Source organism: Pteronotus mesoamericanus, unplaced genomic scaffold, assembly GCF_021234165.1.
Source record: "Pteronotus mesoamericanus isolate MK-2021 breed Mesoamerican mustached bat unplaced genomic scaffold, CSHL_Meso_final contig_32, whole genome shotgun sequence".
Lineage (NCBI taxonomy): Eukaryota > Metazoa > Chordata > Mammalia > Chiroptera > Mormoopidae > Pteronotus > Pteronotus mesoamericanus.
The window spans coordinates 3110139-3135844 of NW_026555134.1; the positions used below are offsets into that span (position 1 = coordinate 3110139).

The 25706-nt window shown below is 39.7% G+C and overlaps 1 protein-coding gene across 3 annotated transcripts in view; it reads right to left on the bottom strand.

The window, feature by feature from the left end:
- The window catches only part of XKR6 (XK related 6), a 234006-nt gene that overhangs the window by 153916 nt on the left and 54384 nt on the right, over window positions 1-25706 (bottom strand). The window contains exons 2-3 of one of the 3 annotated variants that reach the window (XR_008529356.1): window positions 17802-17874; window positions 15628-15778 (exon numbers count right to left, since the gene is read on the bottom strand). The exons of 1 other annotated variant lie outside the window; for it this stretch is intronic. The gene's annotated coding sequence lies outside the window, so the exon portion shown is untranslated. Of the gene's footprint in view, window positions 1-15627; window positions 15779-17759; window positions 17875-25706 lie in introns of those variants that run through there. One more of the 3 variants, XR_008529355.1, reaches the window with a different exon arrangement.

A 25706-nucleotide genomic window follows, 5' to 3' on the forward strand; every position in this document is an offset into this window, starting at 1 on the left:
TTTCAGGCCACACCTGTCTCTTTTTTTGATTTCTTATAAATAATAAATACATTATCTGTTACAAGAAATTTAGCACTTTCTAACCACCATCTCTGCCATTTGTCACTTGCTAGAAATTATAAACTGAGAACCCACAAGAACCAACGACTCTGTACTGTACTCAGCGGGCACCTCACTGGGACAAGCCCCAGGGACAGCGGTGGGCCCCCCTGCCGGTGGATTCGAACCCCCCACTCCTTCGCGTGACATCTGGGGTCCTCCATCATCTCTCCCATTTAATCGCCCTTAGGTTTGACCTCGCTCACCTTCGCTGCTTTAGCTCCTGGGATTCCCTCTGCCTGGCCAGTCATCGTAACACGTCCTGTGACATGTGGCCCACCCCTTCGGGCCCCATCTAAAAGCCCTCCCGTCCTCTTCAGTGGGACCCCTGCACTGAGTGTTGTCACATTTTGCCACGCAGTCTAGTTTGTTATGACCATGTCTGCCTCCACAAACAAGGTCACAGAAATGCCATCTGGGCTGGGCCCTGGAAAAGAAAACTTTGGGCAGGAGGAACAAAAAAAAAAAAAAAAAAAGAGGCAACAGGCACAGTTGCATTTATATGCATCCCATGCTTCTAGTACAGGCTAAGAAACAGCTGGAAAAGCAGTAAACAACTGTTGGCCATTTTCCACCTGTTTGTCTTCCCTCCTCCTTAAGATAATCCTGTCGGTCAGCTCCAATTTATGTATGAACGAAGGTGAATATCTTAAGAGAGACAGTGTTTTCAGGGATCATTAAACAACAACAACAAAACAAAGCAAACTTCAATAGAAAAATGGGCCAAGGACCTCAGAGGCATTTCACAAAAGAAAGGAAGCTAAGAAATTCAGTCACACTGGCGATCAAATACATACAAAAGAGAACAAAAGGCTATCATTTTAAACTGTCAAAGAGGTAAAGTTTGAAAACAATACCCAAAATAGCCAGAGTGCACTGTTAATTAAGGCTATAAATTGGACAACCATTCCGGAACATGCTTTGCTAAATATATATCAAAAAGCATCATTCATCCAACGGATATTTTAAATACATTTTTTGAGTTGGTAATTCCATTTCTCAGCATTTATCCTAGAGGAACAATCAGAAATGTGTACAGAGATTCAGTACCAGGATTCTCCCGTGCAGCATAACGTATTAAACTACAGGAAACAAACTAAATGATCATCAATAGGGATGACTGGATAGACTACATAACGCGACACTATCAGAACACTGAAAAACCAAGGCCTTCATGTCTTTGAGCTGAGTAAGATACCAAACGAATCACATCTTTCTGTGCTACCATTGAATTGTTTAGCAGTAAGTGCCTGAGACAGTTTGGGAGAGGGAGATGGACCAAGACCAATAATAAGGCAGCCTTTTCATGGGGAGGGGGGAAAAAGGTAACTGTGAAAATACAAGGCCACGCGAGATTCGCTTTGCCTCCAGAGCCAGCCGGGCCTCGTTCCACCTGCCAGGGCCCAGGACCTGGGCTCGCAAGTGCCACGCTGGATTTCCGTGCTCGAATCTTTCTCTTTGTTTGACAATATTTAGCTATTTCTTAGCATACACCATATGAAGAATGAGCATAATCAAGACCTCACTGGAAGTTACCCAAAGAGCAAATTCAAATCTAGCTGGAATAAAGACATCATGCTTCCGGTTGGCAAATTTTGGGTGCGATTTAGCCCACTTGCATATGATTTGCACATTTTTTGTGCCATCTGACAGGAACTGTGCTCCATAAATCAATGCCACACCAAGCCCTTAAGTTCTTCCAGAAAATGGGAGGCAGCTTACCGTCACGTTAAATCTGATTTTCCCAAAGACAGTTTGTCACTGGCAAAAGGACACTCGCCATCTGCTCTGTCTCCTTGTTGCCTACAAATGCCAAGTCTGAGAACACTCCTATAACCTTTAGGCCCCCCAGGACATTATATCTCCCCCCATAAGACCTCAGGAGACATAATAACAGATGTGTGTATTTTCTCCATGGAGCTTCCAAAAATGTCATTTTAATTCTACCTCCTCACTCCCTCCCCACTTCTCCATTTATGATACAACAACAAAATTAGTACTAGTATAATAAAAACATCCTATGAGGGGTTAGAAAACGTGGCTTCTAGCATGTTAGACAATCTACCTCTTGAAAACTTTTATCATGTGTTAAAGAAGGTAACACCAGCAGCACCGCTCACCTCACAGGGTAGCTATAAAGTTTTCATTAAAAAATGCCTGTGGAAGTTCTTGGAAGGCTAGAACCTTGCTATTCTGTGTACTATGTGAACCGGTGGTACTGGCTTCACCTGCGAGCCTGCTAGTAAAACAGGTTTCCAAGTCCCACTCCAGAAATACTGAATCTGACTTTGCAATTGAATTAGGTCCCCAACCCACACCCACCCACCGTCCCTGACCCCCCCGCCCCCGACACACACACTGTAAGCAGGTCTGATCCGGAGCATTATTTCTGAAGCTGTGTGTGAGCTAGGGGACCCAGTGGACAGGATGAATACAAGGTTTTATTTTTTGCCAGTCTTTGGTTTTTCTTGATGCTATTAATACCATCTGTACTTTTCACCCATAGAACGTTATGTGTCAGAAAGCACACTGTGGTGCTGAATCTCATTTCATTGCTACAGGACAGGAATTCTGTCTTGACAGAGCTATGTGGAAAGGCTTTCCCCATACAAATACCTAAGCTTCTTACAGGTTAGGATTACATGGTCACGTATGTTTTTATGTTGCTTTTCAATGAAATATTCCTCACAGAAAAATTCAAGATATCTCCTTTAGAGGACTTGAAAGATCATTTATTTATTGCTTGCACTTAGCAATGTGATTTCTAAGTGATTTAGAAATCACTTAGAAATCTTGTTCCCTTAAATTTTAGCCAATTTGCATTGTTTGAAGAATGAGAGTTTTCTTTATTCTTTTTCCTTCTTTTGAATCTTACAGTGAGGGGGGAATACAAATTCTCTGTTTCAAATTTTTTTTTGACATAGACTTTCAGGCCTTGGAACTTTTTGGAATACTCACCCACAGAAATATTTTCAATTGCTAGCTTCTGACTTTACTAGATAGAAGCCTAACATAGACAGTGGTCATCCTAAGAACTGTGGTTATTGATATGGTCTAGGAGAAGACAAGAGTCCTGAGAGCTTCCCGCCTCTCCCCCGAGCCCTGGGGGAGCCTAAGCAAACCCCGGAGTGGGCAGACCATCATTCTCCCATTTCCGCCCTCCTTCTGCCCAAAGACCACACTCTACACCCACAGCTCACCACCTCCCCACGAACACCTGAGCTCCGTATTCCAGCTCTCCTCCCCGCTGGGCAGAGCTCCGGCTCCTTCAGAGCCCTCCTCTTCATGTGGGGATGGCAGGAGGGTACTCCTGTCCAACCAAACTCACGCTCTGAAAAACTCAAAGCTCGGTGAGTCCGTCCAGTTGACTTTTGTAACCCCGGCCTCTAGCACAATGCCTGGCACCATGGCTGCTGCTCAAGAAATCTGTTTCAAGTGTTAATCCACTAAAATGTTTTTTAAAGGCAGTGCCTACTGTTAGCACAAGCCACCATTCAATTAGGGAATGTTAGGTGTAATAGCCTTAAGTGAACATTCGTGGTAGAGGAGGAGCTGAAGACAGGAATGGCACTGCCAGACACGAGCTCAGGTCCATCAGGCCCTGAGGTCACGCCCTCTAAGGTAGCTGTCATCTTTTAAAGTCCTTGACTTCCTTCCAGACTCTTTAAAAGCTCCAAGTTTCTTCACAACTGCTTATGTAAGAGCGGTAGGGGACTCATCATTCACTCATTCAAATATTGTACAATTACGCAGTTTCTAACATGTGTCAGGTATTGTTTTAGGTGTTGAAGAAACAGCCAGGAACAAAACAAGGACTGCTCTCTCTAAGCTTATGCTGAAGCAGGCAAGTCTTGAATGTCAGGTTGTGTTCACTGCTATGAGGAAATAAGGAAGATAATGAAAGGCTGGTCAGAGAAAACCTCTTTGATGAGGAGACATTTGCGCAGAGAGCTACCTGAAGCACGGGAGCCAGGGGAGTACCTGCGGAGGAGCATTCTCGGCAAAAGCAACAGCAAGGGCAAAGGCCCTGAGACAGGAAGGAACATGGTACATCGGTGGGGCTGGGTGATGAGTAGAAGAGGTGATATAGCTACAATTTTTAAGTATCAGTAATTTTTTAGAAGAGAGAATGTGACTTCAACCTAAGTCAAACCTTTCGCAGAACAGGAAACTGAGTCTTTAGCACGAAGTTCTACTCTTTGGGTTTAGCGCACAATGGTTTAATGAAGAACCATCTAATGAAGAAAAAGTGGCTGGAGACGATGGCATGGAGAGAATCTGGCCGCCACTGAGTAAAGCAACTGGACCACTCCCAGAAGGTACGCTCCCCCGAAAGGGCTGAATACCCCACTGAACCTTGGTACGGTCTTCCTACATTTGGGAATCGATTGGAATTTTGCCATATGATTTTCAACGTCTCAGCAAAATGTGTTGACTCTTCGACCTGCCTAATTAAACTTGGAATCAAAGCAGTTTCATGGGAGGAAACAAGAAAGTTTCATTTTTAGTTTGGCTGTGGTATGTGCTAATTGTCTCATATTCCAAAAGCTTCTGTGGCCTCGGCCTCGGAGTCTCGGGGCTCTGAAAGCTGCCTGCGAACGTGCTTCTGGAGCAGCAGGTGCTCCACTGTGGCTGCAGCACCGAGGAAGAGGCTTCCCCGGGCTCCCTCGCCTGCCCCACGGAGACCAGCACCTCCTTCCACCCATTTCGTAAGGTCATTAAACAGATCTGCAGAGATAAGCTGCTGCCAAAGCGCCTTGGACACACACACTGCTCGAAGACAAGGTCTTGCAGCACTAAATTCTAGTAATGGTATCTCAGGTATAGAGTTCCTAATTTTTCCACGTGTTCCTAACTTATACCAAGTAGAAAATTGGGTAAGTGCAGATATTATGTGGAAGGATATTCACTGAAACCGAGTCTATAGGAGTGGACAACTGGACAGAACCTGAATGAAAACCATAAACCAACCACTTAACCTCCATCCACAGGGAGTTGGTTACACCCACACAGAGCAGCTGCTCCCAAGGACGCTGTGCGCGTGGACGTCACACACCGCATGCTGCTGAGAACAAAGAATCTAAACTATGATCAGAATAGCAACAGTAGTGAGATAGTGAAGTTTTTCTGTGCCACTGAAGTTTTTACAAATCTTATCCTTTTATGAGAAAAAAGTTATCTGCATTTTGGAAAAGCAGGTATTGAGAGATGGAAGAGAGGAAATTTTTACTAACCATCTTCTCTGCCATTCGTCACTTGCTAGAAATTATAAACTGAGAACCCACAAGAACCAACGACTCTGTACTGTACTCAGCGGACACCTCACTGGGACAAGCCCCAGGGACAGCGGTGGGCCCCCCTGCCTGTGGATTCGAACCCCCACTCCTTCGCGTGACATCTGGGGTCCTCCATCATCTCTCCCATTTAATCGCCCTTAGGTTTGACCTCGCTCACCTTCGCTGCTTTAGCTCCTGGGGTTCCCTCTGCCTGGCCAGTCATCGTAACACGTCCTGTGACATGTGGCCCACCCCTTCGGGCCCCATCTAAAAGCCCTCCCTTCCTCTTCAGTGGGACCCCTGCACTGAGTGTTGTCACATTTTGCCACGCAGTCTAGTTTGTTATGACCATGTCTGCCTCCACAAACAAGGTCACAGAAATGCCATCTGGGCTGGGCCCTGGAAAAGAAAATTCAGGGCAGGAGGAATGACAATAGCAAAAAGGAGAGGCAATGTGCACAGTCACAGCCAGCACTTCTAAGGAGTACAGGCTAAGGAGCAGCTGGAAAAGCAGTGAACAATTGCTGGCCATTTTCCACCAGTTTGTCTTCTCTCCTCAAGATAACCCTGTCGGTCAGCTCCAATTTATGTATGAACATGGTCTTTCTCAAGTCTCACTTTCAAGATGAAATCTACTCTTATCTCCCTTTGAAACCCGAGACATGCTCTTCTAGTCCACACTACGTCCTGAGCACGTGCCCTCCGCTCTGGTCCACTTATTCCACAGCAGGGTGATGTACTCATGGGGTCTGTTGACCTCTGTCAGAATGCAAACTCCACACTTCTTGTGCTGCTTCCCAGGAGCCCAGGACAATGCCTGGAACACAGCAAACACCCATCAACGTGTTGCAGAAAAGAATGATTTACCAAAATGCCGTGTCTGGCAATATCATGCTTCTCAAGTTCCCTTACCAAATAGCTTTGGAGAAACTTATTGTGCTGTATGTAAACTCTCATACTGAAAAAGGTAGGGACAAATGGGAAGCAAGAATGGTGACAACTTCCAATCGTTGAGAAATGTGTATTTTCATTCATTCAGCAGAGTCTAAAGATATGAGAAACTCTTCCCATTCATAATATGCTGCCCACCTAGATACCAGTGTAACCATGTGGTAGTATTTCATTCTTGCAAATTCAGGCTCCCATTGACAGAGGAAGACAAGGATGCAAACAGAACTGGAGGCGGCAGGAGTTCATGTGCCATGCCCTGACCTGTTCAGTCATTAAAACATCCTGACAAACCAACAATACCTGCTCCTAGTCTCGTATTTGTTGCACTTTTAGGGTTTTTAGTCACTCCCTCTGCCACTTCCTTTCTACCACCTTTTTGATTCTTGCTCTAGTTTCAAAACTTTAAGGCAGTCATCAAATTCACTACCAAAGGGAGCCAGAAAGAGCTGAGGGACAAGACACTTGGCATGGAAAGTTAAAAGGGCTTTTAGAATCTTTTGCTCCACTTAGACCAAAACTATCCTTTTGTGTGGTCAGAATTTAGGACTGACTTATTATAGAGTTGGGCAAAAGTGGGTTTACAGTTGTTCATATGGAAAATACAATAATTAGTAAATAATAATTCAAGAATGAACTGTTACATGTATTCACAACTGTAAACTTACTTTTGTTCCACTCTGTGTATAATACTGAGTACCAGATGGAATTCCAGTCAGCTGCTGACAATTTTTTTTAGAGGAAATTAATCCTAATCTCCAATTTTAACAGATAAATAAAAAAATAAAACCTATGGGGAGAAAGTGTAATTTGCTACAATGACTTCCTGGGAGGATGTTATTGAGAAACCAACTAAGAGTTGCTTATACTGTTAAGTGTGAAAAGTGATGTTCCAGCACCTGCCTTACACTTTCTACAATCATCAAGAAATCCGACTGCTCAGATATTCGCCCTGCCCCTCAGCCCCGACAGCGGAGCGCAGTCCTACCAAACCAGGCCCAGCACAGCTTGGGGCACACTGAGCGATCCACGAACATTCGCCTTCATCTGGCCCAGTACTTACGAAGAGTAATTCCTCACTTCTCAAAGTGGCAAAACTGTGCTATCAATACAATTAGGTATATTATTTTAGTATTTTCCTAGAAGATATCCACAAGCGGGGATATTAAAATTGCATAACGCACTCTGTGATGTGGTTTGCTAAGGTCCAAATGGGATCTGAAGAGGCCGCTCAAGAGGTGAAGAAAATCCTAATTCCTAAGGGTAACTTCACAGTTCTGATTAACTAAAAACATAACTTGGTTTGGAGCAAGAATGAGATATTGGGGGAGGGAGAAAAATTAATTTCCTGCTTAAAACCGTGTCAAAGACCCACAGTATATCTTGTGATTTCAAAATTAAAAAAATTGCACATCTACCACAATTTTTGGCCACAGCTTAGGAGAAATTATTTCAATCACTATGTATTGATTTATAATCTTTCCTCTGTTACAAAACTGAGAACGTTCAAAATATTTAGTCCAAAATTTTCATGCCAAAGTAACGCCTTCCAGTTCTGAAACAGTGAAAAGCCCTTGTGTGTGGTTTTGTACCCAAGGGAAAGGATGCTCAGCAAACAGCAAGTGAGGTCCAGAACATCCCTCCAACCAAGTTCATTTTATTTAGTCATTTCGTTCTTGTTCTCAAGTCCCAGTGAATATAGAAAGCAGGTGTCCGCCTCACTAATCATAGCCCTGGGCTTAATAATTCCAAGTTGGGCCTCCAAAGGAAAAGTCTCTAAGGGAAACCCTTAATGTAGAATATGGCAAGCTTTCCCCAATGAGCAATTCAGGAAGAATTCTGCAGTATCTCTGGAGATGAATGGAGGGACTCTGGAGAACTGTGAACCATGGCTAGAGCTGACTTCCTTCCTCTCAACTTGCGTACAAGCACCCATTTAGGAAGGAAAAACCTTCAACCTAAAGATGCCAAGGGAAGTCTCAGTATCTTCCTTGACACGTTTTCTATGATTTAGAACAGTGGCTAGCATGTAAGTGGACAAGGTATTAAAATTATATCTTATATTTAGCTTAATTTCTTCGAAACAAATGCCCTTCTATTGGGAAGATGAAGGTGATCAAACCACCCAAATATATCATGGAGTCATCCTTACTTTCTCCTCTTTCAGGATCCTTCTGTCCAGCTTTTTAAAGCTAATTAATAAAAATAATCTAGTCACACAGGGCTATGGCATATGCAGTTAATCTTACACTTGTTATTAGAGATAAGCAGAAATAAAAATAAAATCAATTACAACCATTGCAGTGTTTTTGGTCATCGACTAGTGTAAAATTTTTGTAGATTGGCCACGATTTCACAGGTAGAAAAATTACCTGCAAGGTAGTTTAAATGATTCCCTCCAAGTCCATGGCATAGTTCATCTTTGCGTTATCTGAAGGTTCAGTTCCTTTTCACACAAAACTCTAAGAACTCTTGAGATTTCCCGACAACCGCTGGCTGCAACAGGGTACCAGCTGTCCTTCTAACTGCTATGTAAGGCTTTAAACATGGCTCCCGGCACACGGAAATGCCGAGGGTAACTGTCTAACCTTCCCCGACTGTTCTCTCGCACCCTCATCAGTGTCCTGTGAGGTATGGGTTGTGAGATAAACTGGACCCCAATATGCTAATATTACATCATTGCAAGAAACAGTAGCTCCCAAACTTTTGATGCCACAGACCAATAAAAATGTTTCAAGATGTCTTTAGAGAACTTGGGATGACAAGCCTCTTCTTTTGTCACATAAGGACATACAGTAGAGAGGAAATAGAAGTTTAAAGAACAATCTTTACTGGAAAAAAACTTGAGGTCTCCACATTGTCTTTTCCTCTTTTGCTCAGTCAGACCCACCCCCACCGCTCTGCTGTCACTCAGGAATGCTGGAGAGAAGCTTCTAGAACCAAACTTCCTTGACCTTGGGTTCAGGTCCCTGGGCACAGCTTACGTAAGAGCCATGCCACAGCTGATCCCACATGGGGGTCTTCCTTTTCCCTTCACACTACACATCACATCCTCACCCTATTCCTACTGACTCACTGACCACTGTTGACTTGGATAGAAAAAGTTGTAAAACACTTAAGACCATCACATTTACAGATCTCTCTGTTCATTTCCTTAACTCACAGCACATATTTAACTTGTCTTTTGAACAAACATTTAATTACTAGAATCTCCTTCAGAGTACAAAGCTAGTTTATTTGGACAGTTTGCCACATCGACAGAAAAGCTTGATGGGCACTTCTGGCCAGCGCAATCCCAGCGCTTGGTGATTATAGCCAAAGGCTTGAGCTCAAACTGAAGACATGGTCCCAGAGTCCTTGTTCACAATATTTTATGTATGGAAAACAAACACATCTTAGTACCTTCTAAGAATATTAGTACATTAAAGTAAAAATAGTGTAATATACTGTAAAATTTTACTCAAGGAATAATTTCAAACTATTAGATTTTAAATAATGAGACCACTAAAATTTGGTATTTATTAGAGAGCCAGTAAATTTTTATATAAATGTTTTTACACAAAACATAATTTGCACATATTCTACGTTTAGAATAATATCACATTTTAAACATATCAGGGTAATTTGGTAATATTTTCTAAGTTTGGTTTTTTTAAGTAAAACACAGCTGGAGAGCCAATGTGGTAGGTTCATATTGGTTAACCTAAAATTTGACTTTTTTTTTTTTTGACAAATCTTGCTTTCAAAATCTTACTGACGTGATCCTTTCCTCTGCACACGATCTGTTTGTACTAACATCCAGCGGGGAACACGTGGATTTCCTCAACTACCTCATTAACTCACAGCTCCAGGAACCGGCAAGCTCACGGGGCAGTCAGCTCTGGCCCCTCCCGTGCCTCAGGCACTGTGAGGTCCATTCCTGGCCCCAAGAGAAGAGGGCGTATGGAGGAGGAGCGGACAACCACGCCCAGCTGAGTGCCAGCAGAGAGCAGATGTCCAGTGGACACTACTGTCAACACCACAGCTGAAAGGCCAAATTTTAAACACAAAGCTATGAAGTTTTATAAGCAAACCTTAGAGAGCCGAAACCTCTAAGTCAAGTTCCATTTTCTTTTCCCGTAAGAACTGCAGGAAGGGAGATGGACATGGAAGAACTCAAGCGAACACTGTACAGTAAGGCAGCTGGACACTGCCCATCAGAGGCAGAACAAAACGGGACAGTGGGAGGATGAAGCCTGAATGAGGGCTGTAGTTATATCTTGATCTAACAAAGGGATTAAAGTCAGGCACCATTTAGAAGAGTTGGAAAAGAAATGCAATAAAATTATGCGGAGGATAAGCAGGAGAGGCCTAACAGGATTCTGAGCAGTTTGGGAATCCTATCACTCGATGTTTCCCCGCACATTTAAGTTGACAGCCCAAAAAAGGAGGGGCCAAGGACAAGCGTCAGGGGACAGTGCTCAGTCGCCTCTTCCAGGGGACCTGGAATTGTGCAGCACACGCTGTAGAAGCCCAGAACACTATATTCCAAAAGGGAATACAAAAATACCTTCACATCCAGAAGACACAATGTCTACCTTTCAGGCAAGCTGAATGGCCCAGGCTCCACTCCACCAGTGTGAGCAACCACGAGTAGACTGTACTGACAGATGTTTTAAAGGCTAGAGTTCTGTTTTTCTCAAAGATACATTTATGAGGTTATTTTATGTCTCTATAAGTCCAATTCATAAAAGACAGTCAAATCATACTTCATGTACAAAAGCAATGCTGTTTAGGATGTTTCCAGAGTGTGCTTTGCTACCAATCTGATGATGCTCTTCGGTCTCTTTAATCAGTTCCCAAATGAGTTTCTTCAGATTCCTGGACTTTTCAAGGATGACCTTCCTTCTCAGGGGAGCTGGGTTTTGCAGAAGCATCCGATGAATGACTTAACGAGCAGGTGAGCTGAGATTCCACACTGGAGATTAGAGCCACTCATATGGAATTTCATTGAAACACATTTCTAATAATATACATCAAATGCATCCATTTTGTGTCAAAATATGAACTGATGACAATTTTCTCTAAACTTATAAATGGACTAATAAAATTAAGAAATAACCATACATTCAGGAAACTTGAAAGGACTAAAGAACAAAGTACCTAGGACTCTCAACAATTTTCCTGAAAACATGTTACAAATTTCAGTCACAAAATAACAGAATTACAAATTTACAGTTATTATTTTGATTTCAAGTACACATTTTACACCATGAATTTGATATCCAATGACGTAAGAAAATGTCATACTTAGATAAAATACCTTTATTAGGCATTTAGAAGAAATATTCTCATTTTTAAAAACAGAACATTAATACTCGACTTACTCTGAAATAGTGCCCCCACCCAGCCAGAGGCAGTTCCTCTCTTGGAGGGCTAGGCCACCCCTTCATGCCTTGGGCTCCATTTTCACCATTTGTACTTTTAGGGGCAGCCCTTTGCAGAGGATATTTGCTCCACTGCATTACAAAGCTCTGAACTTGTGGCTTAAATTCAACGTGTAAGGCAGGTAGCGTAACCTTCAAGATTTGAGACCATTCAAAGGCCAGAGAGAACCACTAAAGAAGAGTGATAACCAAGTCAGAGCAAAGTTGGAAGTAAAACAAAGGTGATCTTTTAGATCAGGGCTTCCTGGCCAGACAACCAAGGGCTGTCTCTTTACCCTCAGAAATTAGTTTTGTTGTGGAAAGGACCCACAGTTGTCTTCAGATATTCAAGAGGGTCTAAAAATCCAAAATACAAAGAACCACTGTTCTAGGCTCACATTTTCTGTCTGTCCCTACATACTTACTGTAGCCAAACTTACAAAGACCCTTTCACCCTTGGATAAATTGAGATTTCTGAATTCTCACAGTGATATGCCAGTCTTAGAAAATGGAGTGACCCAAGAAGATACAGATTTTCCCATGAGACACATAAAAAAATGTTGTTACAGTGCCACTGAAGCCAACATTCAAGAAATTCAAGGTTTTGCTTAGAAGTTTCTGGAAAGCAACCATCAAATACTGATTGTATTCATGTCATCAATTCTCTACTATGCTCAGCAACCTACATTATTTTCTGAAGTTATACGACAGGGACAGAAGACCTATTTTTATAATTCCTTCTCTGATTATTTAAAATATTTTGAATTAAGTTTCTCTCTGAGTCATATACCCATTTGTAACATAGAATAAAATCAGACCCATTGTTAGGAAATGCATTAGTATTTCCCAGATTCCCTGCCACTTCCCTTAAAGTACTATGGTGCTGATGTACACTACCCAAGTGAAGATCACATACCTACTGTCCCAGGGATCCCACACACTACCTCCTAATTCCAATAAACCATCCCTTCCCTTAGGTTTCTTATATGTGAATTTACTGCCCCCTGCCATAATTTTTTATTTGTAGGCTCTTAAATTTTTCCCTCTCCTGGGTCTATTTCATTTGCACTCAAGTGTTCAGAATCTAAGAAGGTCTTTAAAATATTCATTCCAGTAGGGACCGAGTTTTCTTCCTGCCTGTCTTATTCCTTCTGGGCATATCAAATGCCGAGACCCAGTCAATACTGTGGCTAGAATTGGCTAAGAGGAAACACCTCTATTGACAAAAGTATCAGAGGAGGAGAGTTTTTAAAAAGCCAGTTCCGGTCGTAATGGGAAGGCAGCTAAATAGGCAATACGCATTAAAACTTGATTTTTAAAAATCTATCTAATGTTTTCATTGTGCCATCTATTAAGTGTCTATCAGCCAATTCCCCTTAGAAGAAAACAAGGCAAAAGGGGGTAGGAGAAATTACGGTGTAGCCTATTTAGTTTCTGAAAGTCCTCTAATAGAAATGGTACTAAAAACTTGTTATATACGCATTGCTGTATTACTGGATAATCTACCAATAAAAAAACTTACAGTAAATGAATACATTAACATTCTACTGAGCTACCACTCAGTCTCTATACTTCCTTGAATTCTCCTCATCCTTTCCCTTTGATCCTTTTTCACTTGCTCTGATTATGGTCTTAAAAACCAATCTTTCTGGTCAAGAGTAGGGAGGCAGGTGCCAGGTGGGCACTCAAGTTATTGGAGGGAACACTTTGCAACCTCTATGAATGTCCATCTGCTGTGCTGCACACCTGAAACTAATACCAAATGTGTTGAATGCAAACCGTTAATTGGAAAAAAAAAAAAAAAGGAATAGGGAGGCAGTCCAGTCACATTTGACCATCAATATAACTATCTGCCCCAGAATGTTCCTCAAATCTCTTAATTCCAGCTGGACTAGGTGGAAGACGACAACCCCAGATAATGCCCAGGGGCTGCCTGGCTCCGTTCTCAGGCTCAGGTCTCTGTCCATTCTGCTGGTAAAGAACGGCCGAGTCTTCCCATTCTGGGTCTAAATGATAGGAGCCTACAGTTTTAAAGAACTACGTTAAGGTGTATGAGATTCAGACAAGTTTGTTATTTTTCTTTTGGCTTATGAAAACCAACATTTATTTCTCACAGTTCTGGAGGCTAGGATGTCCAAGATCAAGGCCCCTGCAGACGTGGCTTCTGGCGAGAGCCCACTTCCTCACAGACACTGCTCTTCTCCCTGTGGCCTCACGTGGCGGGAGGTGGCAAGAGAGCACTCTGGGATCTTTTGTAAGGGCACTAATCCTCTTCACAAGGGTTCCGCTCTCAAGCCTTAATCAACTTCTAAGGGCCCCACTTCCAAATACAGTCTCATTTGGGACTGGATTTTAATTTATGAATTTTAGGGACACACACACACACACACACACACACACACACACACACACACAAATATTGTCTATAGCCGTGTGTGTGTATACATATAGACATAAATGTACATGTTGAGTAAGTGTGTATGTATGTATAGAAAAATAAACAAGAGATTGATTTTAAGGAACTGGCTTATGCCCCACGATTGTGGGGGCTGGGGGCTGACAAGGTGCAAAACACGTAGTGGATAGGTTGGCAGGGTGAACATTTAGGGAAGAGTTGGCATTGTAGTCTTGAGTCTGAAATTTGCAGGCTGGAAACTCAGGCAGGTTTTCTATATTGCAGTCACTTTTAAATTTTTATTGATTTATTGGGGTGACTTTGGTTAATAAAGTTATATAATATTCAAGTATACAGTTCTGTAATACCTCATCTGTATACTGTGTGTTCACCACCCAAAGTCAAGTCTCCTTCCATCACCCTCTTCTGCCTCCCCCCCACCCTCTTTCTCTCTGGCAATCACCATATTGTTGTCTGTGTCTATGGGGGGTTTTGGGGTTTGTTTGTTTTTTGGCTTAATCCCTTCACCTATTTCACCCAGCCCCCCAACTCCCCTCCCCTCTGACAGCTGTCAGCCTGTTCTCTGTACCTGAATCTGATTCTACTTTGTTCGTTAGTTTATTTTGTTCATTAGATTTCCACATGTAAGTGAGATCATATGGTACTTGTCTTTCTCTGACTGGCTTAGTTCACTTATCATCATATTCTAGAGGTCCATCCACGCTGTCATAGAAGGTAAGATTTGCTTCTTTTTTACAGCTGAGCAGTATTCCTTATATAAATGTACCACAGCTTTTTAATCCATTCATCTATTGATGGGCACTCGGGATGCTTCCAAATCTTGGGTATTGTAAATAACGCCACAATGAACATAGGGATGCATATACTCTTTTGAATTAGTGTTCTGAGTTTGAAATATAGCCAACTTTCAATCTGAAAGGAGGACTAATTCTTGGAGATTAAAAATTTTGTTTTTCCTCCTTTTTATTCACACCATCTACCCTTTGGCCACTTTACTTTCCACCAATTCATTCACCCAATTCAGAGGTCAAAAAAGCAAAAAATGCAACTAAAAAAGAAAGTTGGCTCTCTTATATTAGCACCTCTGTGCTACATAATAATATCTAATTCAAAAATTGGCAGCATTTTGCCACAAGTATATTTGGATATAATTTGGGTATAATTTGCATATTCTAACATAGATCATTCTGAGACCATTTCCAAGTTGAAATTTTATAATACACTCCCTTTAAGATTTCCAGTTGATTTTTTTTTCCTCTTTCTGTTCAATAATTACCTCTGATCTAAGTAAGCTACACTGAAAGACAGATGGAAAGAAAAAGAAACTGACCAAATCGTAATGGGAGGATTATATTAACTGCCTTAGAAGATAAAACACCCCAAAGTCTTCAAAAGATAACTGTCTCTAGAATATGACACTAATACTCATAGTGGAGAATTTGAGACATGCATGCCAACTTAGAAATACAAAATTATAATCCTATTCTTTTATATACTTTTTATTAAGTCTACTGATTCACCTATAAGTCATTATATACACAAAAACAATATCCAGGGTTCCTAAAATATTTCCAACATATTCAACTTAGGGATCCAAGATTCTGAACATGCCATCACCAAAAAAAATTGCAAACCTAAAAAACAAAAAAGAAAAGAAATTAAACAATGTCAAAAGGAAAAGACTTTCTTAGAAAAGGTTAGTATTTACTTTTATAATTTTCAAAATGACATTTTAAAGCTTATATTTTTTTCTCATCTTATAGTTATAAGCTCTTAAGTCTAATATTAAAGTTTTGCTTAAAAAACAAGGCAGTTATGAGAAAATAAATATTACACTACAATATACTCATACACATTGCCTATTTAACATTTACTGGGTCAAAATATCTTTACAATTTCAGGCTTTAAATTAAAGTGGCATTAGTTCTGTCTTTATCTTCTTTTAAAAACTACCATTATGGTGACAGACATTCAGGTACAGAAATAAAATTACTGATTTCATTCTTGTGTAACTCATACCTCTGAAAACTACATTTTTAGCCAATTAACAGTGGTTAAAGACCATTAACTTTTAGCACATGAAATGAGAAAAATGATTCTCAAAGTTCTTCTAACCTCAAAAAGGGTCAATCTATTATTTGAAAAAAAAAAAATCATTTCGTTTGGGTAATGAGACTTTCTAAAAAATAAAAACAATTAGCAATCCCTTCTCATTAAAACAATATACAATATACAAACATATACTATACAAAGAATTCTTCTACTATAGGTTTGAAAACCATGCTATTTAGACCATTCTATTTAATTTTTCCATAGAAAATAAGGAGTTCAGAGTTCACATTTCCAGAAGAATAAAATACATCCATCAGGAGATAAGGTAAAACAAAGAAACATCCTATTGTACATTGTTTTTCTCTAGAACAAGGCTGGGCTGACTTACTTAAGTATAAATTGAAATCATAGATATAAAATCATGCCACTCTAAGTCCAACTAAACAGTGCCTGGATTTACATGGCATGTGAATAAATCTATCATCACAGAAAGTCACATACATGAATAAAAAACACTATATAAATTTTAAGTCATCCAGTATCTGAGAAAATACTGTTTGTAGAGAAATGAGGTCATGTTTAGAACTATAGCGACAACTGAGCACCTAGAAGGAAATAAGTATGACTTAAAAAATATATAGAAATGTTGTCAGTTCCTTGGAATTTACTCTCTGTATTACTCTCTAGAATGGGATGACAATTTCATTTTCTTGATATCTCATCAATTAAACAAATGCATAATTTAGGCTAAATATACGTAGATTTGTGATACTATTAACACCGCTACATATAGAAAAGAAAATGAAGTAACATAAAGAACCATTTATTCTGAAAGAATGGGTTAATATAAAATCTGAACTTGGACAAAGAACCTATTAGAATTCTTTTCCCAGAAGATTAAGCCTAGTAATTGCCTTCTAAGCCCTGCTACAGGATGTGGTTCACTGGAATAAACTTAATAAAGAGAAGCCCTCCCCCCCAATAAAAAAAATGTTACTGTAATGAAAAGAAGTGCTATTACCTTCAACTAGAAAATATATTTTGAACTAAAATACATGTGATAATTGAAAGAGTTAACTGTACAACTAACATTCTTAATAAGCACTTTACATTTTAAAAAACACATACATAAGGCATCAAAATTACTTATGACAGGCAGAGAAAGCTGTGGCAAGAATCCCTACTTTCTAGTGTCAAAGATTTATGAAATCTAGAGTCCCTTTCAAAAGCAAACCCTACTGGTTTTCAAAAGAGGAAAATGATTTCAATCTGCAAATTCATAATGGCTCAGGTGTTTTCATGTAAAAAGTATTTTGCTGCTAGTAAAGTAGCTCAGTAGAGCTTTTTAAAAAGTGTGTTTTAACAACTCTAATGGGTTTAATTAATATGTAGACGTATACAATTAATCCTATTGCTAACCACCTGAACCAGTTTAGTTAGGACATGTCAGCACGTTAATACCTTTTGTTCACAAGATTTTTTAATTTTAAAAGGAAAAGAGTCGGGTAGGAGGACAGGCATGGAAAAACATGAAGGCCTCTCTCTCTTCGGTTTTGCCATTACCATTCTGTCTGCAGTGGTTCAGGACGAGGCGATCGCACACACCTTCTAGCCAGAACTCAGGTGGCCTCAACACAACCTCATTGTCAGCCTTAGGCCTCCTGTCTTTCGCTTAGAGCTAAAAATAAAAATACATGTGAGTGAACGAATGATCATGGAATGAAATCTCTAACATGATACTACAATACAAAATACTAGAAGCCAATTTTTATCACAGGCAGATGAAAACATACATTTCTTTCCAGAGCATCACATGCTATTTAGAATAAATGGAAGGGTGCTTGTCTCATCCCATCAGCCGCTGGGTATAATAACAATTTAATTCCAAGGGAGTGCTATTTTATTCATCTCCTGAGATTATGAAACGTTCAGGGGTGTTTTTTTTTCACAGAGTTAAGTGTAACAATATCAGTAATGAAGCTAATGACATTAGCAACGTAGCTCTTCTTTATGCATGTAAAACAAGGCAAGAAATAAAATGTGGCTGGCAGTTAGACAGGAGCAGAGCAAGGACAATGGGCCAGGTACGGAAGGTCGCCAGGGCAGAAAGCCCCACGGAGCCTAGCAACAGGCAAAACTGGGAAAACAAAGACCTAGCCTCCACGGTAACCTTTCCTCCCCTAGCATATCACACTTGTCATGCGGGTTAGACCCTCTGACCTTTCATATCACTGGTCATGTGGCTCGGACCCTTCCCTGAACTTTCCTCCCCTGGCACGTCACTAGACCCCATAATAAATGCAGTAGGCCCCTTGGAGGAGGAACAAGGGGCTGAAGAGTGGCCTCATGGACTCCCGTGCGGCCCCTTGCAGGCCCACTCCCTTCAGCATTGGCCCCTGGGGACAACAGCTAGGCCGTGGCTGCTTCAGGACCAGCCGTGATGGCTACTGACCCTGGCCTGACCAATCGGGGAGATCACGGACTGGACACACCTGGAAAGTTGAGGAATATTCTACCGAGATCTTCCCCTGAGACCTCGCCTAAAATCCCAGCCCTTAAAAGCCCTTAGGACGGAGGACCCAAAGAGGCTCGCTCTTGAGCGTGAGCACACGCACGCCGTTCCCCATCCCCTTCCCACGGATGCGTTTTCCTTGCCTCTTTCTTCTAAGTTCCAAGGGCCTATTTTGCCTCTAATTTGTTTCCTGAGCCAATTCCTTTTACAGCCCATTTCTTCTACCTCTGTGACTTTCTAAATAAACTTTCTCTTATAGTTTTAGTCTTAGCCTTGAATTCTTTCGTAGCCGGAATTCAAGTACCAAGGTCCAGTCGGACTCCTCCAGGGTCACACCTGGTGCCAGCAGAACATGTGATATTGAACCAGAACTACGGTCTGTCCCTAAGAAATGTATTTTTGACTGTTTGGAACTCTTAGTACCAACAGCAATGCTAGTAGAACATGACAAACTAACCTGTTCTACAACCAAAGTATGGCATTCATTCACTCCACAAATACTGAATGTTTCTGAGCACTGGAAGTTAAATGCCAAATATGAAAGACGGGTTCTGAACATCACAAATGGAGTGCTGGCCTACTATTTCCATATTGTGGTCTCAAGTCCGGGCTGTGATTTCAAAGAAACAGAAAGTTAGTTCTGTTTCTATGTTTCCATGACAGGAAGGAAGGCAAAATATATAACAACAGAATGAGATGGTACAATTTAAAACAAAATCCACTGAGAAGCCTAAATCTTCTGTTGCATGTGACCTCCAGTCAACATTTGGTTTCTTTAGTGAAGCTTAGGTTTTCAAAATCCTATATTAATCCTGAAAATTAATTCTCCTTCATGTGGAGAGCACTGGCAGTTTCAATCCCAAATATAAATCTCACACTATTTTGTAAGGTTAAATCAACTAACCACCTTCAAAAAATCATCTAATATAAGAGTACTTAATTCAACTGAACCATAATTCAAAATTCAGAAACTTTGTTGCAAGTTACACTAAAGAACTGGCCCCTAACTATAATGTAATGAAGACAAATATTCATGAATTTTTTACACCATTCACTCATTTTTTTAATCCATTAAATGAAATAGAATTATTAAATTATCTCTACAGTCCATACTAACATTATTGATTAATGTTTTACATTTCTCCTCAGGTTCCATGTAAACCAATTAAATTCTTTAATTTTGTGGGAATATGGTATTTACCAAAATACATCAAAATATAGGCACCTGATTCAACTTAAGCTCTATGCTCACCTAAAGGCAAAATAAACACATTTGAGTGAGCTTACCTTTCATAATTTTTTATGTTAAACCCAAATAAATTTAATCTAGACAAATGTTACAAAGTTGAGTGGCTTGATTCTGAAGTTTATAGGTCTCAAAACCATGGTTTAAAGTAAAAAATTGTAATTTAAGCTTAAATATTTTGAATAACAAAGAACTATTTTGAGTCATATCTAGGTTTTAGGTTATGGTTTGCCTCAAGTGAAAATATTAGAAAAACAAAATCTATACAATTTGAGAGGTCATTCCCCACTGATGTTCATAAGATGATTCTGCAAGTTTTATTTTTTGATGCATTCAAATTTTAACTGAGGTAAACTGTGATGGTCTTATTTGTAAGCAGTCAGTCCTTCCTCCTTTACCAAGCATGTGGCAGATTCCTCCTCTTTTCAGTTGCAATAAATTTCAGAGAATACATAACTGTTAGATACAGTTTTTCTACCTGAAGCTTAAACATTCATTTATCTGTAAATCTCAGATCTGTCCCGCATCAACAAAGGGAACCTAGCATTTGGCCCACACCTCTTCCCAACTCTTATTTGCAGTTAGTCTTTTCCAACAACTCAAAAGTAGGTGGGAGGTTTCATTTGTCTCTCCAAAACTCAGATCTTTCCCTCAGTTAACTTTTTATCCTCATGCATGCCACATTCACACTTCATTTCTCCTTTTCTGTTTGAATTATAATATTTTTTTGCCATACAAGTTACAGTTCCCTTCATTTTCCCTGAACCAATCCATCCAACCCAGAAAAAGTAACAACAAAACAGACTGTAACGCTAGTTCTTTCAATTCCACAATTTTCACTATTCACACTTTGGTCAAGGCCTTTAACGATAAAGTAAAAAGATTTCAATACTCACAAGACATGTTTTGTAGCTTATTAAGGCAAGTAACTTTATACTCAATTTTAACATACTAATCACAAAACTTTGTCGCCTCAACAATGTTCCACTGAGGTCTCCTATTTAATAAGATCAGTGGGTTCCAGTAACTTAGTTATAAATTTCAACATATCATAAAATTAAATTTCCATAAAACAATGCCTAATTACTTAAGAAAACTCAACATAAAATACATTCTCATGAAAACCATTTCCTTAGTTTAGACTGATTTTTTTTTTAAACAGAGTTAGTCTCACAATACATTATCCCAGCAATTTTCAACCAGTGTGCTGCAAGAACTTCTTTTGTAAATGTGCAATACCTGAATATTTAGTCAGGGGCACCGGCCTCTTTTCAAGACAATACCTGTCTGGTGTGAATGAATCAAAATTATACCTCTTTTTTGTCAGATCAGCAACAAAATACGTATTTTGGGGTACTGCAGAAGTTCAGTAATTAGTTTATGTGTGCCATGAGATCAAAAAGATGAAAATCATGGCACTACCGGATTACTGAACATTGTGGTCGCATCTTAAGATGTCTACTTTTTGCTCCCAGCACTTAATGGACTGGATTCTAAGATCTCCCTTCTGACACATATCTCTCATCTCCTAACCTAAACAAAAACTATAAGCATTCTATTTTAAAAAAATAAACCGGGAGCTGCCTGTTTTCTGCAGTATTTTGTTGCAGCAGCACTCTTACCTTTCACGGAAACCCTACCACATCACACGTGCAGCCCTCCCAACTCAGCTCCATCTTGTTTAATTCAGATGGTACTAAATGCACTATATATATATTTTTTAGTCAGAAAATCTCAAATTAAGGATTCTGCGAAAGAAGAGACAGTGCTCAAAAAACGAAGTTAAGACAACAGCTGGCAGGCTTAAAGCTGGATCTCTACCTTCATTCCTTAAGCCAAAATAAATTCCAAGTACATCACATTTAAAGTTAATTCCTGAAACTGTAAAAATTCAAAGAAAACATGGATGATAGTTTTTAAAATAAATTTTAAAGCACAAGAACTTTAATCATGACATATAACCTAACCACCCCCCCCACCAAATTGATTTTTGAAACGGCAAAAAGCCAAACCAAATGAAAAATCAATTATAAATGAAAAATAAATAAGCCAAAGAAAATTTTTACAGCAAATGTTAATATGCAGTTTTTACAAATTGCTAAGAAAAAGATAATCCACTGGAAAACTGGGCAACGAGTACAGACAGCTCACTGGGAAATAAAAATGGCTTATAAACACAGGAAAGTACCTTCAAACTCTCTCAAAAATATAAATCAAAATGAGATGCTAATAAATAGACAATGTGGGGAATGGGCACTCAAATATTCCATTGGGAGAGGTGTAAACTGGCACTACATTCTTTAAAGAGCAATGGCAATAGCTACCAAAATTTAAAAATCCACTTGCTTTTGACCCAGATATTTGACATCTAGGACTAGATCCTCTGGATTTCCTCTCATGTGTAAACAAAACTATTTGTATAAGGAGACTATTTATAATAACAATACTAAGCAGTACTATTAATACACCAAAAAATGAAGGAAAAAACCTGGAAAACAATCCTAATGTCTGTCAAAGGAAGCTGTTTAAAAAAAAGTGTTACATCTCATATAGTCAAAAGGAAGCTGGTTTTAAAACATCATGTTCCATCTCACAGCTGTGGAAAGGTGTCCTAGATATAGTATTGTGTGTAAATGACATTGTGAACAAATATATACTGTCATTCATGTCAAAAAAAATGTTTTAAAGGAATGCAATACATATGAGTAACAAAGGAAACAAAAATTACATAAGGCTAGAAACTGAAAACTTATTTACCCCCATTTCAGTGGGGGTAAATACTTTTTACTGTATAATTTCTATTGTGATTTTTGTAACATGAATAATTATTCTATAATTTCAATATTTTTCAAGGATGTTTTGCTATTTCAGCAATTCAAAACTGTAGACTGATCTCTCAAAATGGAAAAGAGATTTTTATAGCCTTGAGTCAGGTTTCACAAGCCACCCTGTGAATGTGAAAATTCGTTGGGGGACAGAATGACAGAGGCGCTCCACTGTCACCCTTGACGCTCACTGGCACTGGGCTTCTTAAACTTGGCAACTACTTGCTTCTTCTGATGTTCTTATATATCTGCACACCACACTGCGGCATGCAAAGTACACTTCACTCTTGACTCCTATAAATTAGGAGCACGTTACAAGGTGTTCAGCTTACTTTTAAGGACTTAATGGACTATCCAATAACTCAATGGGTACCACAAGTTAGTCACGGACTCCGGCAAATCACCCAATCCTAAGGAACCTGTGCTAATCCAGTAAAACTGTGCTATTGCTATAAACTTCTTCAGTGATCTTAAGACTCCAGGTCCAAACCCAGGTCCTTTAAAAATATGACCTTGCCATTTTATGAGACACCCACTATTTACAGACAGCCTACATGAAACTGGCTTCCCAAAAAAACATCACTGGAGAAAACTGGTCTCCCAGGGAGGAGACAAAGTGAAATGTGATTTAAAAAAAAAAATACTTGTCCATTTTTTAAATGATCTTAATTTTACAGTTCTTTCATTTGTCCCAAACCAGCACTCACCAGAGAAAGAATTTATCAATTATTCAGCAGGACAAGAGGGGCATAATGGTGCTGGCATGACCAGATTTTAGCAGTGACAGGAACCCTCCACCTCTAAAATTGACAAATGAGTCTAACAATTACACTGCATTGTTTTTAACTGTAAGCCACAGTACCTCACCACATGATTTTGAACACTCTGCAACAGCATTCTTCTTCAGATATTAAGCCACTGTAATTGACAGTGTTGTAGCATTTACCTGCAGATTAACTCCTATTAGCTAATTTTACTTGAGTCTTTACTAATAGACTATTTCCAAACCCTCTCTCACTCCCACCCTAGGGTAAACAGGAATCTTTCTAAGGCTAACTCTTTCTCTATCACATACCTCCTGGGGAACCTTAATCCATTCATGACCACCTCATTCATTTACATCTTCAGTTTCTGCTTGGCCGTTCCTTTCCTTCTGCCTATAGACAAATACAAGTTTCCTGATTCTAAGACCAACCCGTGATCCATTTCCTTGAACACATCACTGATTTCAGATAATGTTCTTCTTCCTCTTTTTCTTTACTGCCAAACTCACAAATTTGAAGAGTGATCTACATTTGTTCATTCATTCAAAATTATCTCCTGAAAACTGACTACATGCTGGGGGTCTGGGGATACAAAGAGCCAGGGCCTCTCCCACAAGGAACTTACAGCTCTATTACACAGAAATTCAGATGTATTTATGGGTTCAAAATGTTCACTGTCACAAAGTAAAAACGCCTGAGGCTGTGATAGTGTCAAATGGGGGACTTGATTTACATCAGGCTGCCATTCCGCAACGTCAGTGGGTGCTCTTCTAGAAGGTGAGGTGTGCCAAGGTGCACAGCCCCTCTGGTCTTATACAGCAGCGCTGGCGGGGTCTCTGGGAAGAAGTGACAGGTAAGCTGAGATCTAAAGGCCGAACAGGCATAAAACAAGAGAAGTGGCATTCCAGGTTCAGGGCAGCACATGAAAGTCTTCAGACAGGAGGGAGCGTGGTTACTGGAGGATCAGAAAAAGTGACGAGAACACACCGCCGAAGAGCAAATGCTTGGGCCAGACCCACCAGTCTTGCATAGCAAAATGAGGATTTTGGACTCTATCGTAAGTGCAAGGGGACTGCGTTTTTATACCCTTACCTACTTAGCTCTTTGCAGTGTGACTTCTACTCCTACCATTCCCTTAAAGCTGGCTGTGTACTCCTAACACCTTGAGTTTTCTCAATTCTCATCAACTGACTACTCACTCAGCTTATCAAATGATTCCTATCCCGTGCATGAAAGCATGAGCTGTTATTTTTTTATCTTCCATTTCTCTCAATATTTAGCTTAACATGTTATACATAATAGGTGTTCAAGACTTATAGATCAGACAAATCAGTCTGGAAGAAAACAGATTGATGAAAAGTTAATTACAACAGAACAAGACTTCAACCATATTAGTAAGATTCTCTACTAGAAGTACATTTGAAATTGCCTAAGGTTGTGGGTTTGCCTTATTTTCTCTCTTAGTGACAAAATATTTATGAAGTCAAACAAGAAATTTGTTTAAATAAATGCTTTATTACAATTTGATTAGTCCATGCACATAACACTCAGATCACAGGCCATGCCCTACGCTTAGCACAGTACCTAGGTGTATGGCACCAAGTATTTCCTCACCTTCCTCTGGTAAGTAGGGCAAGATGTCAATTTGCTAGGTTGAACATTTAAGGACTCTGCCCACATTCCATTAGAATTACTGATAAAGACTTAGAAAGGAATGCTAACATTTATTTTTAAAAGTGTATTACCATATACTTTTTAACTATGCTTTAATTTAAAAAACTCCAAAAAATAAAGTAAAAAGTAATATACTTCCTCTAATATGAGCTGTAAATATTTCAGCTCTTTGTAGATGTTATGTCTACAGCATGACCTGAGTTGTGTCCAGAATCAGCCCACCATATAACTAAGCTTAATCAGATGTTTTCTATACAAACATAAGTGTACATTCATTGTTCATGTACTAAATCCCCTATATTATACATATTTTATAACCAAGAGAAAGAACTCTAAATAATTTAAACATATTGATAAAAAAAATTCTCAGCTGTTTCATCTTCTGTTCTAAAATGGCTTAAAGACTAAATTTCACACATTTTGAAGTTTAGTATGTATACACATCAGAATATTTCTGCTTTCCAGTGTCTAGTTTTCTTAGCAGATGGG